This window comes from Sabethes cyaneus, chromosome 2, assembly GCF_943734655.1.
Source record: "Sabethes cyaneus chromosome 2, idSabCyanKW18_F2, whole genome shotgun sequence".
NCBI lineage: Eukaryota > Metazoa > Arthropoda > Insecta > Diptera > Culicidae > Sabethes > Sabethes cyaneus.
In genome coordinates this window covers 67743446-67759045 of record NC_071354.1, presented here as the reverse complement: position 1 = coordinate 67759045, position 15600 = coordinate 67743446, and the positions used below count along the sequence as shown (strand labels likewise).

General features: G+C 41.8%; 1 protein-coding gene across 1 annotated transcript in view; it reads right to left on the bottom strand.

The window, feature by feature from the left end:
• LOC128738233 (ras-related protein Rap-2a) overlaps positions 1-11280 on the bottom strand; it is a 305617-nt gene extending 294337 nt beyond the window's left edge. The window contains exon 1 of the mRNA XM_053833222.1: positions 10625-11280. The gene's annotated coding sequence lies outside the window, so the exon portion shown is untranslated. The remainder of the gene's footprint in view (positions 1-10624) is intronic.
• Between the last annotated feature and the right edge of the window lie 4320 nt (positions 11281-15600).

Genomic DNA, 15600 nt, shown 5'->3' with positions numbered 1-15600 from the left:
GACCGATTTGGCTGAAATTTGGGCCAAAGCTTCAGGATTGAATATAAAACAAGTGGTATTGAGCTGAGGAATGTAGGTCATTTTTAAGGCACAAAAATTCCAATATTTGAAGACCTCGTGTCAGTAGTGGCCCCGTTTCAGCGAGAATTACTCATAGGCAAAATCGATGACGACTAATTTGCCTTAAGGAGAAATGACTCGTTATTGATTCTGGTAATTTTAAAAACAGTATTTTGCTTTGAAACAAAAGTTCTGTTTATGAAAATATATTCTCTGTGTTCAGATTGGCAAGAAGATTGCAGTGAATACATTTCTAAAACAGAACCCCTTTTTTGGGCCCAAAAATTGATTCCGAAATTGAGCTTTCCGACGAAAAGTTAATGACTGCTCATTTCCCGTCAAAGCGCAAAGGAAGCATAAATTAATTATCCCATTATGACCCGCTCTCCATTGAAATCCCGTATTAAATTTCATACACTTGGACATAATGGACTAATTAGTAATCAGTAACATAATTTAATGAATGGTTTCAATTTTTGAAATAATCGGAACGTTTCTGATCGGAACGGACCGGATTGGAATGTTGGATCGAGGCGAATAATAAATTTCCAACGAATGAAACACACAGATACATACACAACACATTCCAAAACACTGAGACATTCACCCTTATTCTGCGAGGCGAGTGACGTGACTATTTTGGAGTCGCCGCGAATAAGATGACAATTGTCTCGCTTTGTCACCTAGGTGACACAGTTTGTCACTTAGGTGACAGGGGTTTGTTACCTAGGTGACACGGTTGTCACCTAGGTGACTCGACTCGCCGTGTCGAGTTACGGCGAGTGACAATTGTCGTATTGAGTCGCGTGACTCGCAGAATAAGGGTTCAATTGTTGGGCTGAAACAAGACATTCGACGACTGTGACCGATTTCATATTTTTCAAACGACTTTCATACCTTTCTAACAGAGTATAAACAAGGTAAAAGCTGTTCAACCTTGAGTCCTATAAATAAACAGTAGTATAGTTGTACCTACTATTGAAAACAAAATCCTTTGTTATTTTGTTCATTTACTTGGAAGGAACTATGACAATCTTAATTTAGGCCCACTGTAAATCAGAAATAGGTCCACTCAAGATCATATTGGGTCCACTTTCTTGGATGGATTTAACGAATACTCAGAAAGTTCTTGAGCTGATTTGACTGAAACACACTTGCCTTTCCGATCCGTGCGCTTTAAATTCACTAAAAAGCGATTATTAAAGTATATTATTGAAATAACGCAACTGACTTTATTTCTTAAATTCGTCGTACCGTTTTAAAATCCGTTCATCAAAATTTTTCATCGTCCGAACTAAAAATCACAATAATGTTTACGAAAATAGTGCGCTTGCATTTGTATAGGACGGCATGACAAATGTTATTCTGCAAAAATTTCTGCTGGACATGCAAGTTTTCCCGGGGTTATAATAACGATAGTGCGTTGCGTAAGTTATTTTCATTTTATGAATGACGGAAATTGAAACGATTAGTCGACATGTTTTTCCTCGCCGCCCGAAAAAACGTTGGAAATTTGGCTGCTAGGAACCCTTTGATGAAAAAAAACCTTTAACATCTCCGCTTACTTTGATTGATCGCGTATGATAGTCAACAAACTAAAATATTAGGGAATAACTAATTTTGCATTGTGTGTCATGAAAAACACTAATATTTTTAATAATTTGTATTGGATAGGACGGGAATAGGCAATTACGACGAAGCAGCAACATGCCCTATTTAATAAAAGTTTCATCAATTCAACTTTTTTAAAGTACTGATAATGTAGAAAAAAGGCGGTACTTTCCAACAAATAGTAACATCACCACATATTATTTATAAATGACGAGTAAATTAAGCAGGAGTGTGAGCGGTGGCCTTGAAAACCACTAAATAGGTCCACTCAAGATCCATTACCCTAAGCCATTTTCGAATATTGCTCTGGATTTCCATTTGATTTTGCCGTAAATATCCAAAATTTTATATTAATAAAGGAACTAGATATGCCAGTCTTTGGTTGCCTCATGCATGAGTAAAAAGTTTGCATTCAGCACTATCTACTGTCGGCAAGGTTAACTAGACTATCACAGTCTTTTCATTACCTTCTCATTTTACACAAGTATTAGTGATGGCCTTGAAACTGTGGTTTTCGCACAAAGGCATTTAACGAGACCTCTGCTTCGGTAAGAAAGTATGCATAGTCCATTCCAGTCGTCGCTTGTTTGTGGAATGAAGCAATAAGTGGTCGCTCATCAAACGACATCATCGGATGCTTCCACCGGGTCGCCGAAAGGTTCAGTGGCATGCAAAGACTAATTCTATAGCTCGATAACTGCGTTACCCAGAACAAAAACTGGAACCTCTTCTTTCATTTAACCGTTCTGAGCAATTCAGAGATTGTTCAGTTGAAGGGAGTGGTTGTCTAGTATTTTGAATCTGGGCACACTTTTAAGTCCGCAGACAGCTTCCATGTTGCTGTGGAAGGAGAAATGCGAAGCTGGGATGTAAACTATGTAAAAAACGTTACTGATAACTATCGCTAGTTTCCAGTACGTTCACTGATACAACTACGTCGTCCCGTTGGAAAATCAGCTAGAATAAATTTACTAGTCGGTAGTTGCGTACGATAGACGAGAATGACACAATATGCGGTCGTCGTCAGTAGCCTAGATTCGGGGTGCCTCGTGCTGTTTCAAGAAGTCGTTTCCATTCAACTCGATCACGGACACTTGTCGCCTATTTCTTAGTCGTCTCAGAAGTCGTAAATAACCTTCGACTTGATCAAGCCATCTTGCACGTTGAGCCCCCTGTTCCTGATGCCATTGAGGTTGTTGTAGAGAACTAATTCCGTCGCACTGTCGTTCGGCATCCGTACGTCGTGCCCTTTTTGCGACTTTCGCCAGATGTACGATGGGAATCTCTCCAAGCAGTGCAAATAGCTCATAATTCATACCGTGATAATCGACGGGGATGAGTTCGAGGTAGTCGACGAGTTCGTATACCTTGCCTCACTGGCAACAACAATACCAGCTGTGAGATTTAAAGGCGTAGGGTAACCAACGTATTTTGGACCCCCTCAACAGCTGTACATAATTTGGACACTTACAGCAAAATCAAATGGAAGTGTCCAAATTATGTACAGATGCTGATAGGGTCCAAAATAGGTTGGTTACCCTATTATCAGCGGAAGACACTACGGACTCCACAAACACTTGCGATCGAACAATCTGGAGTGCGCACTGTACCTACCCATCTAGATGGCCATCTCAAATTAATGCCAACCAATTACATTCCAGATAATTCAGGCCATTATACATTGAAGGTTGGCCGCTATTTTTGTGGTTTAGCGTGATTACCCTGCTCAACATCATCAGGCGGCTCCGGTAACAGCAGGCGATAGGAGACCGAGGTATGAGCGTTACTTTTCGGTAGTTTCTTGGTGTGCAATTCATGGTTAGTGGTTTACCCAAAGTTCCCTTTTGGGAAACCTTGCGAACTCTCGCTCGATGCATCCACGCTGTTTAGACAAAAAAAAACTGTGAACACCAGCGGTCTTGGGAAGTCATGTTCGATGCCTCATTCTCATGGGATATGTTCCTCGGCACAAAAGAGAAGTAGTTAGCCTTTCATAAACTGGAAATGTTAGAATTTAGGCCGTATGGTTAGAAAATCCTGTTCAGCAGTATAGTATTCGACATTCCGATGTCGAAAATTGGTGTCCGCGTACTGGTCCGGTCCAGTTAAAAGTCGGAATAACAAAAATCGAGCCGATTTTTAACCTGACCGGACCGAAACCCGGACTTCAATTTTCGTTCCGATGTCGAATACTACAGCAATAGTAAGGATCTCATTGCGAACAGCCGTTAGCTGAAGTGATTGCGAGGCTGCAAGCCTCCGCCATCTCACTGATGACATGAAGCCCCTTTATGGAGTTTGAACGCCGACGGCTCTTTCATTTTTGTGAACTCCAGGCCACTTAGACCTTTTGCGTTCGTGTTTGACAACGCAGTTCGGCTGACCGTTGCCGCCTAGTCTTCACGACAGCGTGCGACGGTTGCTGGTCGGTAGAAAAAATAAGGGCCAGACTGCTGGCTCCCTCCTGTAGGTATCCCTCGCTGAGATACAGCTTGTACCGCCATTTTGTGCATCGTAGAATCGCTTGAGCGCAACACGAGACGACTTCGGAGCCCCGTCATCGTAAAGCCGCGATCGAGAAAGCAGTCCGTACGGGTTTCCTCTTTCCTATGAGGTGAACTCATGATCATCGAAGAAACTGAACCTCTTTCATTTAGCAAGTCGTTGTCTAGGTTGAAGCTAGCTTTTAGCTCAATGTTGTCCTCTGACTCTCTTTCTTTACCATTGTAGAAATGGAGGTGCCAGAAGTTAAAAAATTATTTATTTTTGAGAAATTCATATGAAGTCTCACGAGTAAGTAGGGACCGAAGAGTCCGCATGGTACAGCAAGGACAAAAAAAACACATGCTCCGTTAGCGGTTGGATGTGTTTCAAACCCTCCCATTTCTTCAACTCTAGCCAACCATTTCAAAGCGTGCGTTGTTTAAACTTTGCTCTAGCGCATCTCATCGGACTAAAACCATACACAAGAACTAGGCTGTCAAAACGACGAAACCACGGGACGACACACAGTGGTTTGCCATTATACTTACCCCGAAGGCACCAATGTTTGTGCGTTGGTGAAAATGCATTATGAAATGCGAAAAAAAAGAATGGCAAAAGTAGCAACTTTGCTTGTTTTGGTTTTTATTATACCGGTCCCACCCACGCCTAAACTCGGCCACGCAGCCAGCCAGCCAGCCATCCGGCCAAAAGAAGGCTGTCACTTTAGGTTTGTGCTTCGGTTTTGGTTCGGAGGCTACAACAGCAAAATATGACCTGCTTTTTGCACACTGCTTGCTTGCTTGCCTGCTTGCTTGGTGAAATTTCGTACGGTAGTTAAACCGAGACAGACAGCCAGCGGAAAGTGGAAGCAAACCCAAGCGAAAAAGATGGCCTGGTCTTCTGCTGTCTGTAGGTATCCGTGTTCCGAATGGGTGGCATTTTTTCAAGCTCGTTACCAAAATTCAGTGCGATAAAATGGAAACAAACAGTGCAGTCTGTCACTCGGTCCGTCGGGCTGTTGGAAATTTAATGAGACGAAAAGTAAGAAAAAACAAACGCGATCTAAGGCTTTCCCATCACAGAAAGGTATTGTGATTAGCCATATACACGAGGAACGTTGCTTTGAGGTAGTGAAATCATTCGCATTTATAATCCCAGAACGGAGGAATTGTTTGCGCACTGGTCGTGGATGTTACCTTAGAAAGGAAGTACGTTAACCTTCGAATAATGGCCAAATCATCGTCAGCTTACATGCCACCGTTAGCTTGCACAATAATTATACCATTGTTAACATAACTAGCAACCGGTCCAACACATGCAATTGCATCGTGTTTGAACATGCACATGGTTACAGTAAAACCCACATGCCAGACATTCCATTGTTTTGTTTTCGTCGGAAAGGCAGACTTTCACTTAACGAGCACCAAACAACATTGTTGCTTACAATCGTCAGTCTTATCATCAACTGACTGACTGACTAGTTGATTAGTAATTCAAATCGTTCAATATGTCACTCAAAACCTGTTGCAACTCAATAAATCAATAAAGCCCAATTTAGTTTCATTCAATGCACAAATCAAACACGACTCTGAAATCCGCTAACGGGAATAGGGCATTGAAATTGATAAGAATTTTCTAAGGAAACCAAACGAAAGTGCGCGCTTCGAGTTACAAATTGAACCATTATCAACATCCAGTCATCCCCCCACACTCCAATTGTTTCTCCCCATTCTTCGGCGGCTGCCTGTTGTGCCTCGATAGTAAGCTCTTATCATATTTTCACAGCAAAGTGCAAAGTTTTCCCGAGCAGTTTGTGTTGGCCCCACTTTGGAGTGGTGTTGGTTTCACTATACACGAACACCGCCGCCGCTTCGGTTGCCCTTTCCGCTGATAAGAAACAGTGCGCAGTGTATATTAGCAAACAAAGCGATGAGGGAAGTGCACCGAGGAAAAAATCGTTGAAAATTGATTTATAAGGTGCTTTTTTGTACTTTTTGTCTCGCCTGATACCGACCGACCGAACCGACACAAGCGGTAGCTATTTACGTGTTTGATGCCGTGTACGTGTAGGTACGTGCTGCGGTCGGTTTCGAGCAAGCGGGACCGAGAGACGGACGGACGCACGGACGGGTCACGTTGTAACGGGCGCGGGGTTGGTTGACTTCAATCACTTCCCAAGGAGAAACCTGATAACGCAGCGTGGGTCAATATTTGCCGAGCCGTCAGACCGAGAGTTGGGTTGCTTGATTGTGCGCCTACTCACCACCGCACCGCACCGGCACCACCACAGGAACGATACAGAACGGCCCCATTGGAACTGAGAAAGGATCGTTGGCAAGCCTATGATACACCTGGTGGTTGGTGGCTGCCAAAATTTACTGTTGAAAACCTCGAAAATGAATCGTAAAGGTTGTTAAAAAGGCTTGAATCAGTAATTTCACTATTCTGACAATTACTCATGTTGCTGGAATTTAATAAGCGAATAAATATGAAAACTCAAGTCACAAAAAATGGAACCAGTTTGATCCGAAAGTAAACTGCACAGTGAGCTGACGAACAGAGCACACGCTGGGTTTTGCATGTAGCAGTTAAAAATGAAAATACTGTCGCACTTTTCCACTGCAAAATTCAACCAACCATGGTTTGACAAAATGACAAATTTATACGGAATTTTACTAGAATAAAGCAGTCTCGTAGGGAAGTATTCGGCCGAAACAGTTAGTCTATTTATAGATTACTTGATTACTGTTTAGATGGAGCTGCTTACGCAAACTTATTTGTATAATCTAAGCTCTGTCTCACGACATCGTAAGAGATCACAGAGGACTGTCGCAATACAGAAATGAATTCCGTCATATGAAGCAAACCAGTCCAGGCGAAAAACATGTGAAATTTTCGAAATGATTATTTTCAGTTCGGTTGAAAACTATTGGCCGATGTTGCACCTCATCCTGTGTTGCATCCAGGATGAGGTACGCTGGGCTACTTCCAGCACTTTCTGTCTATAATTCGGGTATGAATATGAAAAATGGGAGCTTTGGGATTCATCTTCCGTATCACAAAAGACTTTACGAACGTGTATTACTCCGAGGCATTATACTGCTCACCCATCAGTTTGACTCTCGAATACGGTTCCATTCACTGGCATTCATAACCTAGGGAGTGAAAAAAATTGACGGATTTTAGCGAGTTTTCATGCGATTACCGTGCCACCTGGGGGTGAACCCATCTAAAGCAAAGCAAAGCATAGGTGCTACATTCCGTTATCAAAACTTGACCTTCTGTTTTTATACGACAGACTTCGCAGCCAGCTGTTGGAGTACAGGACGATTGCAGGGCCAGTTGCTACGATCCTATTGACTCTAACAGCCTCTCCCAGTCGAGTTTTGAACCTACGATGACTGGTTTATTAGGCCAGCGTCATTTTTTTACATGTGCGGACTCATTACTGCGACCAGTATAGTTGATCTATTGTAATATCGCCCGGGTGTTTGCTGTATGACCTGCACTGCATTTCTTTTTGCCTGACATCGAATGGCCTGATTCTACCAAGATTCGAACCCACGACCTACTCGCTTGTCAAAGCAGACTCGGTAACCTTGCGGCTACGGAGCCCCCCCGGCCAGCATCATACCTCGAAGCCAACTGGGAGGTGAACCCACCTATGCATCACCAATTGCAGCAGCACTGTTGTGTACAGAAAAATTTTCACATTATCAGTTGATTTAGAGCAGTTATCCAACATCATCCCGGAGCAAAGAAATTGAACAATGTTAAAGGTACAAGCAGATCCTACTGGGCTATCTGGGACATATACAGTACGAAGTGTTTGCTGGAAGTTGCCGCGCTGATCTCGAAGTATCACGCGAAGGAAGATGTGGTTTTTGCCCGGTTTTGCTCCCGGTTCATTATGCCAAGGGATCAGTAGAGAAGATGGACCGGTTAAAGATACAGGTTATACCGCAGATCGCTAACCCTCCCGACGTACCCCAGCTGCGACCGACAGAAAGTCTAGACAGAAGGGCGAACCCAAAACGGAGGATCTAGTCCAATAATTTCGTGACCAAAACGGAAAAAGCACTTGTTCGGCAAAACCACGAAAGAGCTGAAGAACATGTTAAAATCTATCTTTTCGTCAGTCATCGCTAAGGTTTAGACTTACTGCTGCATCATTTGTAGTTGTTTTTCATCGCCATCCAAAATTAGTCTTGTTTTTTAAAGTACAAGTATTACCAAAACAGGATAGCAAGGATTGAGACGGTTCAACGTCGCTTCTTACGCTTTGCTTTTTGTCATTTACCATGGCGAAATCCATTCCGATTGCCAATTTATGAGAATCGATGCCGATTGATCCACTAGGTTCCATATATTTTTATGCGGAAGACAGTTGTAGGTACGAAAATCGTCTCTAGCATGGTGAAGGTGTCGTAATGGATCGGCAGCGAGATCTATGAAATATACACAGGACTAAAGATTTGGCACGTTTCAAACGACGGACGTGCGTATATCCTCGATCCGTTTAGCGAGCAGCTTAGCATATGGGACACTCAACGGGGGAATCTAAATCCTGGAGAAAACGCAAAGATTATCAATCAATCTAGTTGAGCGAACGCTGAGGCTAGGTCATCGGAATCCGTTCTGCGGAAGTGTAAACCGTAACGGTCAAACGCATTTTCGAACACGACAGAAACCGTGGAACATCGAGGGCGGACTGCTGGCAACGTAAAACCTTGGTTGCAAATTTTGCGATATTTAACTGTTGCAGTACTTTTGAAATAATAGCAGGAAGAAAACTATTGAAGTGAAAAAAAGTCAACTATCAAACCATTTAGAGTAAATGAGGTATTTTAGACCGCTCCATTTAATTTGCCGTGGTGGGCCAAAATAGAGACCACACAATACCTCACTTACCCTGCCGAGCGAACGATTACCCCATTATGACCCGGGTACATTAAAATCGCGTATTAAATTTCATGTACCAGTTCATATTGGCATAAAATATGCTGGTGAAGCACTGATCACTGAATAATTTCTAACGTTTGGAAGGATGAGCATTTATCGCAGGCGTGAATGCACGGGATCATGTGCGCAATCTACAAAAAAGGCGACGAGCTGAATTGCTGAAATTTTCCCATATGGTCTAGTGGCTAGGATATCTGACTTCTTGGGCCTTTTGGCAGCAAGAAGGAGCGATGGTGCGGGATACCTGGCAACCGAATCTTACAAGTTACATTCATGGTGCAGATGGCAGAGATGCTGTATAACACTGCTGTCAAGGGCCTGAAAAGCAATATGCGTGCTGGTTGATTCCCTATTTGTTGACAGTGCTTGAAGTTTTGGCATTTTTCAATGATTTCCTGAAATATAATAATGTTAATGAATTGAAACAAATATTTTCCAAATTTGTTAGTCACGCTGCGTTGAAACTGTTTTTCAAGTATTCAACTACGCTGCATTGCTAGCCGACGCTTGGGCACTTCTACCTGGGATCTGCAGTCATCAGTCAATATGCATAGATCGAGAAAATGAAGCCAGACGTTTATTCCTGTCGTCATTTCGCTCCGGGCACAACCGCTTGCTAGCTGCCATCGTGCAAACGGTCCGGAGACGCTAGATGGCTAAAGCAATTTTCTTTGTGATACAAGTTGGTAATATTTTGTTGTTGTTTTTGCCTCCGTCCGTTCGATTCCTTCGGTTTACCGATTTAGCGCAGTGTTCGCTCTAGCAGCGCTGGCTGGTTGGCTGGTACGCACCAACACACTGGAGCGTGCACGCAGTAAATCAGATACGATGGACGTGCGAAGAAAGATGACGATGACTATCGCTATCGTCATCACAATCATCGATGTGTGTTATAAGGGTTCTGCTGCACACACTACTACATCGCAATGCGCTCTGGTTGCTTCTTGTTGGGTTTCGTCAGCCGACTGCGTTCCCGCAGCAACCAGCAACGTCCAACGTGTGCTGTTTTTGTGTGGATGGCCGATGGAGATCGCAATGTTTCGGCAGCCTGCACGAACTGGTCGACTTCCACCAGCACAGCACCAGCAGTTTTGTTACTGCAGCTCGATTCAGTCCGACCATCCGTAATGGTATTGGTGCTGGTCAACTAACTTACGGAATTGACGATGGTTTTAGCTGATCTTGACGATGATTGCTTCCAATTTGTCCGCCGCGATAAGTGATTTTTTAATCGATAGCAATTATGGTTGCAAAGCTTCACATTTGCCCATGCCCCTAGGTACATACATTATTTTACAGAAATGCATCCCTCATTAAAAAATACAATGCTTTTGTTTAGTGTTCGTGACAGACTTTTGCTTTTGTCACTCCCATACAATGTTGGGCCAGAGTGAGAAAGCAACAGCTGGATGGGAGCATATCAGCATATTTTCTCGGGAAAGTCCCATGTAAGGACAGTAATTGCAGACGATGATGATTAAGAGGCAAGCAAAAACATAGAACTTACTTCTGAAAAAGGACACTGCCTGTTGTTATCTCTTTTTCCACGGCACGCACACACGTAGGTAATTTAATCTCAGTCTCACCACAGCGATTGTGTCGAGGATTCCCTTGTTTCGGTTTTTCTAGGAATCGCTTGGAAATGAGCAAAATGTATTTTTCCTCTGAAAACTATAGTCGCCATACACTGGATTCACCACTCGGCATAAATGTTAGGTTTTATTAACTAGCCTTCAAGCTAAACGAACACACTATTCACAGCGCAACAAAAACAAAAAACAAGTCTGTTTCAATCAGACTTTTCTTCTCGTTTCCTGCTTCTGAACTTTTCCCAAAAATCGTACAATACACTGCTAAGCGGAGTTTAACTCTGTGCTTAGAACGCGAATCCCGCTTCCATAGCCAGGACTTCTAATTAGCAATCCATTGCACGCTGCACTCGTGATATGTACCAATCCTTCCGGTTTACACCCACGCACGGTACGGCACACAATCGCACAATCCCGTTAGCGCAGCTAAGTAGGTGCGGCTGCTGCGGTGAAACAATAGACGAACCCTCAGCTCCGGAGGAAAAACTTGAATGAATGAAACAACAATCAATTTGACACTACACTTCTAACAAAACGGTCAGCCAGCCAACGACTGTAGTAGCAGCAGTAGCACCGACGACGGCAAAACTCGCACTATTTCATTCCGATTTCGATTCGCAGTCCGCATATCACTACTGCTGCTGCACTGATGCCTGGCAACACGAACACATGCTAAAAGATTGCGAATGAAACGCATGAATGGATTGGTTTTATTCGGGTGGCAAGTTTTGTAGTGGGTGTTTCATGTTGGATTTTCGATGACGACGATAGTGTGCGTGATATCTGGTTCAGCTGGCTGCGTGCAGAAGCGTTAGCAGCTGGGTGCTGCGATAAAGAGTACACTCTTAAATGAGTTCACCTGTAAATAAGTTGGATTTACGTGAAACTTGGGTAAAACTCCTCAAAACGCCCTTAAAGTAGTTTTCCAACCAAAAAATTGGCACCAGAAACAGAAAAGTGCTTGTCACAGAGATTAATTTAATTCGGCACCAACTTTTCAAAAGGGTTTATCTGCAAAATGTAAACAAACCGAGTGAGGGGTTCTTTCTAGTCCAGCAGAAAATAACGCTCATTCAGTTTGTTTACATTTTGCAGAATGGCCCATTTGAAAAGTTGGTGCTGAATTATTGATAGCAAGTAGCCAACATCGGTTGAATTTTCTGCTTAAAATTTGAGTTTATATACTTTAAGGGTATTTTGAGTAAAACTTGGGACTACGTCTTACGTTTTACGGCAAGGTTAGGGATGGGGTGTCATTCTATAAAATCAAAAAATGCAAGCGTCACGAAAGATTTTGAGCGTTAACAACTTAGCCGGTTTTCGATCGATTTTCAATATTTTTGCGCCAATTGATCGGAAAATCTTCTACGTATTCACATCAATAAAGAAAACTATCGATTTTTGAGTACGCTCTATGGAAAAATTAGAAATAATGAAGCATTGAATTGCATTGAAAAATCGGAAATAATGAAGCATGTCCACCTAGAAATACTCGCTTTATGATTGATTGGAAAAAAAAATCAGAGGGGTTGTGTACAAGACACGACCGCGTATATAGGTGACGCAGGACTACGTAAGTCTCTTTGTAGTCGTAGTACCATGTATTCATGCTTGTAATCATTCGATTCTTCATGTATACATGCTATATGCAACATGCGTTGTATGTAACATTTATCAAAGTAGTAACATTGCATACGTTCAATTCTCAAAAGATTGTGCATTTGAAAACAATTTAACAAAATCAAGAACACAAACTATTGCTTTCCTGCTACCTTACTGAAATTAAAGATTATTTTTATTATCCATAGTTTCCCACATTGAAGGGATTTTACCAATTCAATCCTATTTTATCAACAGCACATCTTTTCACTACACTTCTAATGAAACGGCAAACATGCGTATTCATACAGAGCCGTATTATAATGGAACACTACAGCTGTAGCACATTTTTCCAACACAGATATCAAATTCGCCGAGGTTTAATCGTCTCGCAGTAAAGAATTTGCGATCTGTTGGGACAATGAACTTGTGTCATTTTTTCTGGCACACTTCCCTAACACAGACATCAGATTGGACTAGGTTTAATCGCGTTCGTAAGAAATCTGCTGGCACGAGGGGGTTTTGTCACTCTCCCTGGCGTACTTCCCAAGCAAGGACATCAAAATGGTCTAGGTTAAACCGCGGTGTTAACAAATCTTGTTGAAATGAGGGAACTTTGTCACTTGTTTTGGCTTACTTCCCAAGCACAGATATCAAATTGGTATAGGTTTAGATCATCGTAAAGAATCTTCCAACCAATCACGAAGCGAGAATTCTGGTAAAACATAGGTTCAGTATTTTCAATTTTTCAATAGTTCAACATCAATAATCCATACTTTTCTGCATTTGGGTCAATTCTTAGAAGATTTTCCGATCGATTGGTGTAAGAATATTGAAAATCGATCGGAAAACCGCTGAGCTATTAGCGCTCAAAACCTTTCATTTTTCGTGACGCTCGCATTTTTCGATTTTTTGGAATGACACCCTATCTCAAAACTTGCCGTAAGACGTAGTCCTACGTCAAAAATCATCATAGTTATAACGTGATTTTAGAAAGAAAAGTGACAAAATCTTGCCGTTCCAACAGGTTGAAGATTCTGTGCGACGATTTCACTTAAACCAATTTGATATCTGTGCTTGGGAAGTAAATCAGAACAAATGAAAAAGTCTCCTCGTTTCAACAAGTTTTCTTAACACTGCGATTAAACCTACACCACTTTGATGTCTTTGTTAGGGAGATACGCCAGAAAGAGTGACAAGAGCCCCTCGTTTCAATAAATCATCCAGCATAGTCATCCAAATTAAACTTAGACAGCCGAGGCCATCTCATCTGAATTAATTTTCCGGGGAATTCGGCCAGCCACTTTCACTGAACTTCCACATGATAAGTAATTTTACACCGAGAATAGGCCAAATTACTGAAAGTTGTCCAATCAATTTAACGAGCATAAAGAAATTTCGGAATAATCATCAGATAATTACCAGAAAATACAATTCTGAATTTTCAACAATTTTCTTTTAACTGTTTTTTCTTTTATTTTTCTTTTTTAATGACCTTTTAAAATTAACATAAATTAAATCAGTAATTTGTAGAGATAGTGATAGAGAATTTGAAATTTTACAGTTATTTTTTAACATTGTTTTTATATATTTTACAGTAGAGATTCTTATAACTACGACAGCATGCTTCTGCTATCATGCTTTCTTTTACGGGTTTTTTCGCCTGTCCTGTTTTCAATCGAAACGTTGCAAACTTCTTAATTAGGGTTACTTTAAAAATATTACAATGGAAAAGTTCATTAGGAATATGACATATTCACAATTGGTTTTCCTTTTCAAAATGCACAAGTAATTTTAAGTGATCTCGGTGCACTTCATTTGAGGATAGCTTATTTTTATCAGCATACCCATCGGGGATTTTCATCTATCGATTATTGATCCAGCCATTTACCATGTTTTTAACAACTTTCACCGGGTCTGAGTCTACTTCCAGTCTTCTTGAGTTATATATTGGATGACCAAGCTCGTGTTTTTGGTCTTTGACCTTGAAATGCGGTCAGGCATTAATATTAATATTTTTTTTAAACGAAGGTTCTACAATTGATGGAGGGACGGTAGGGGAAAGTAATGAAAATTTTTGGGAAAGGAGGAGAAAGATTGGAAAGGAAGGGGGATAATAGGTAGCTACGCTTAACAAGTTGTCGTTGTGACTCCTACCTTTTGTCCAATGCTGGAAGGTGCATGGGTTGAACCATGCTATAATCAGAGATTATAACCGGATTTGAACCAACCACACCCGCCAGGGCATGTGGCACTTGTACCTTTGAACCATAGAGGCGCTGGACAAAAGGAGACGGCACAACCCCCCTTATTAATGTAGCGACGTATCTGGTTTAGGGTTATTTTTAGACACACAAATTGTGCCTCTTCCTCCGTCAACTGTAGAAACCACCGACCGAGAAGTTTTAATCTAACTTGTTTTTACTTTCAGGACGACGACACTATGCAGGCCCTTGCGACTTGCAAGGTACTGCGTGTGACGTTGTTCGTCCGTCAGCTAGGGATGGGAATCGAAAGCCAAAGTATCGATATTTGGTATCGCAATATATCGGACCGATCCGATACTGAGTAATGAGTATATCGCAACCAAAATATCGATACTTCGATATTCACCGATATCGGAATCCGAAATATTCAGAAAGTTTTCAGATACGATCCGGCACGGGCTTGCGATGCGGCCACCTGCCTCGTTTATGTAACCGGCATCTCCGCACCTCCAAGATACCGTATACGTTCCACTCGACAGTGTTCGCATCAGATTTATCGGTCAGGCGGGCGCTTTTTAATTGGAAGCAGCAGGACTAAAACTAATCAGTTTCAAACAATTTTTTGTTCAATAGATTGGTCTAAATTGCAACAAAATATCCTGGCAAGACTTTGTTGAAAAACCCGGTGATTTGCTGCATAGTTTGTTATATTTCAATAGAAGCAGCATAAATGCTTACATTAGCTCCTATAATCAGAAAAGTGTTAGATGCAATTTAGATTCGCATAGGTTAACCTTCTCACATTATTTATTCACATTGTGTTATTCTAGGGGGGAAAATATTAAAGATAATCTACATCTCAAGAAAGCTCGCTTCACAGTTCACAGTATGAATGGTTCTTGCAAATCAATCAGCGCTTGCAGCGATACGATGGTCGGTCGGCTTCAGGAAACAATTAACCAAACAGTCCGATGATATCAGCATCCACCGTAGAAGAGTATTCTAAAGTTTGCAAAAACACACCTGGAGGCGCTTCATATTCATTTCAGTTGGCCGTGTGAGTGAATGAAATAGATAAGGGAATACGA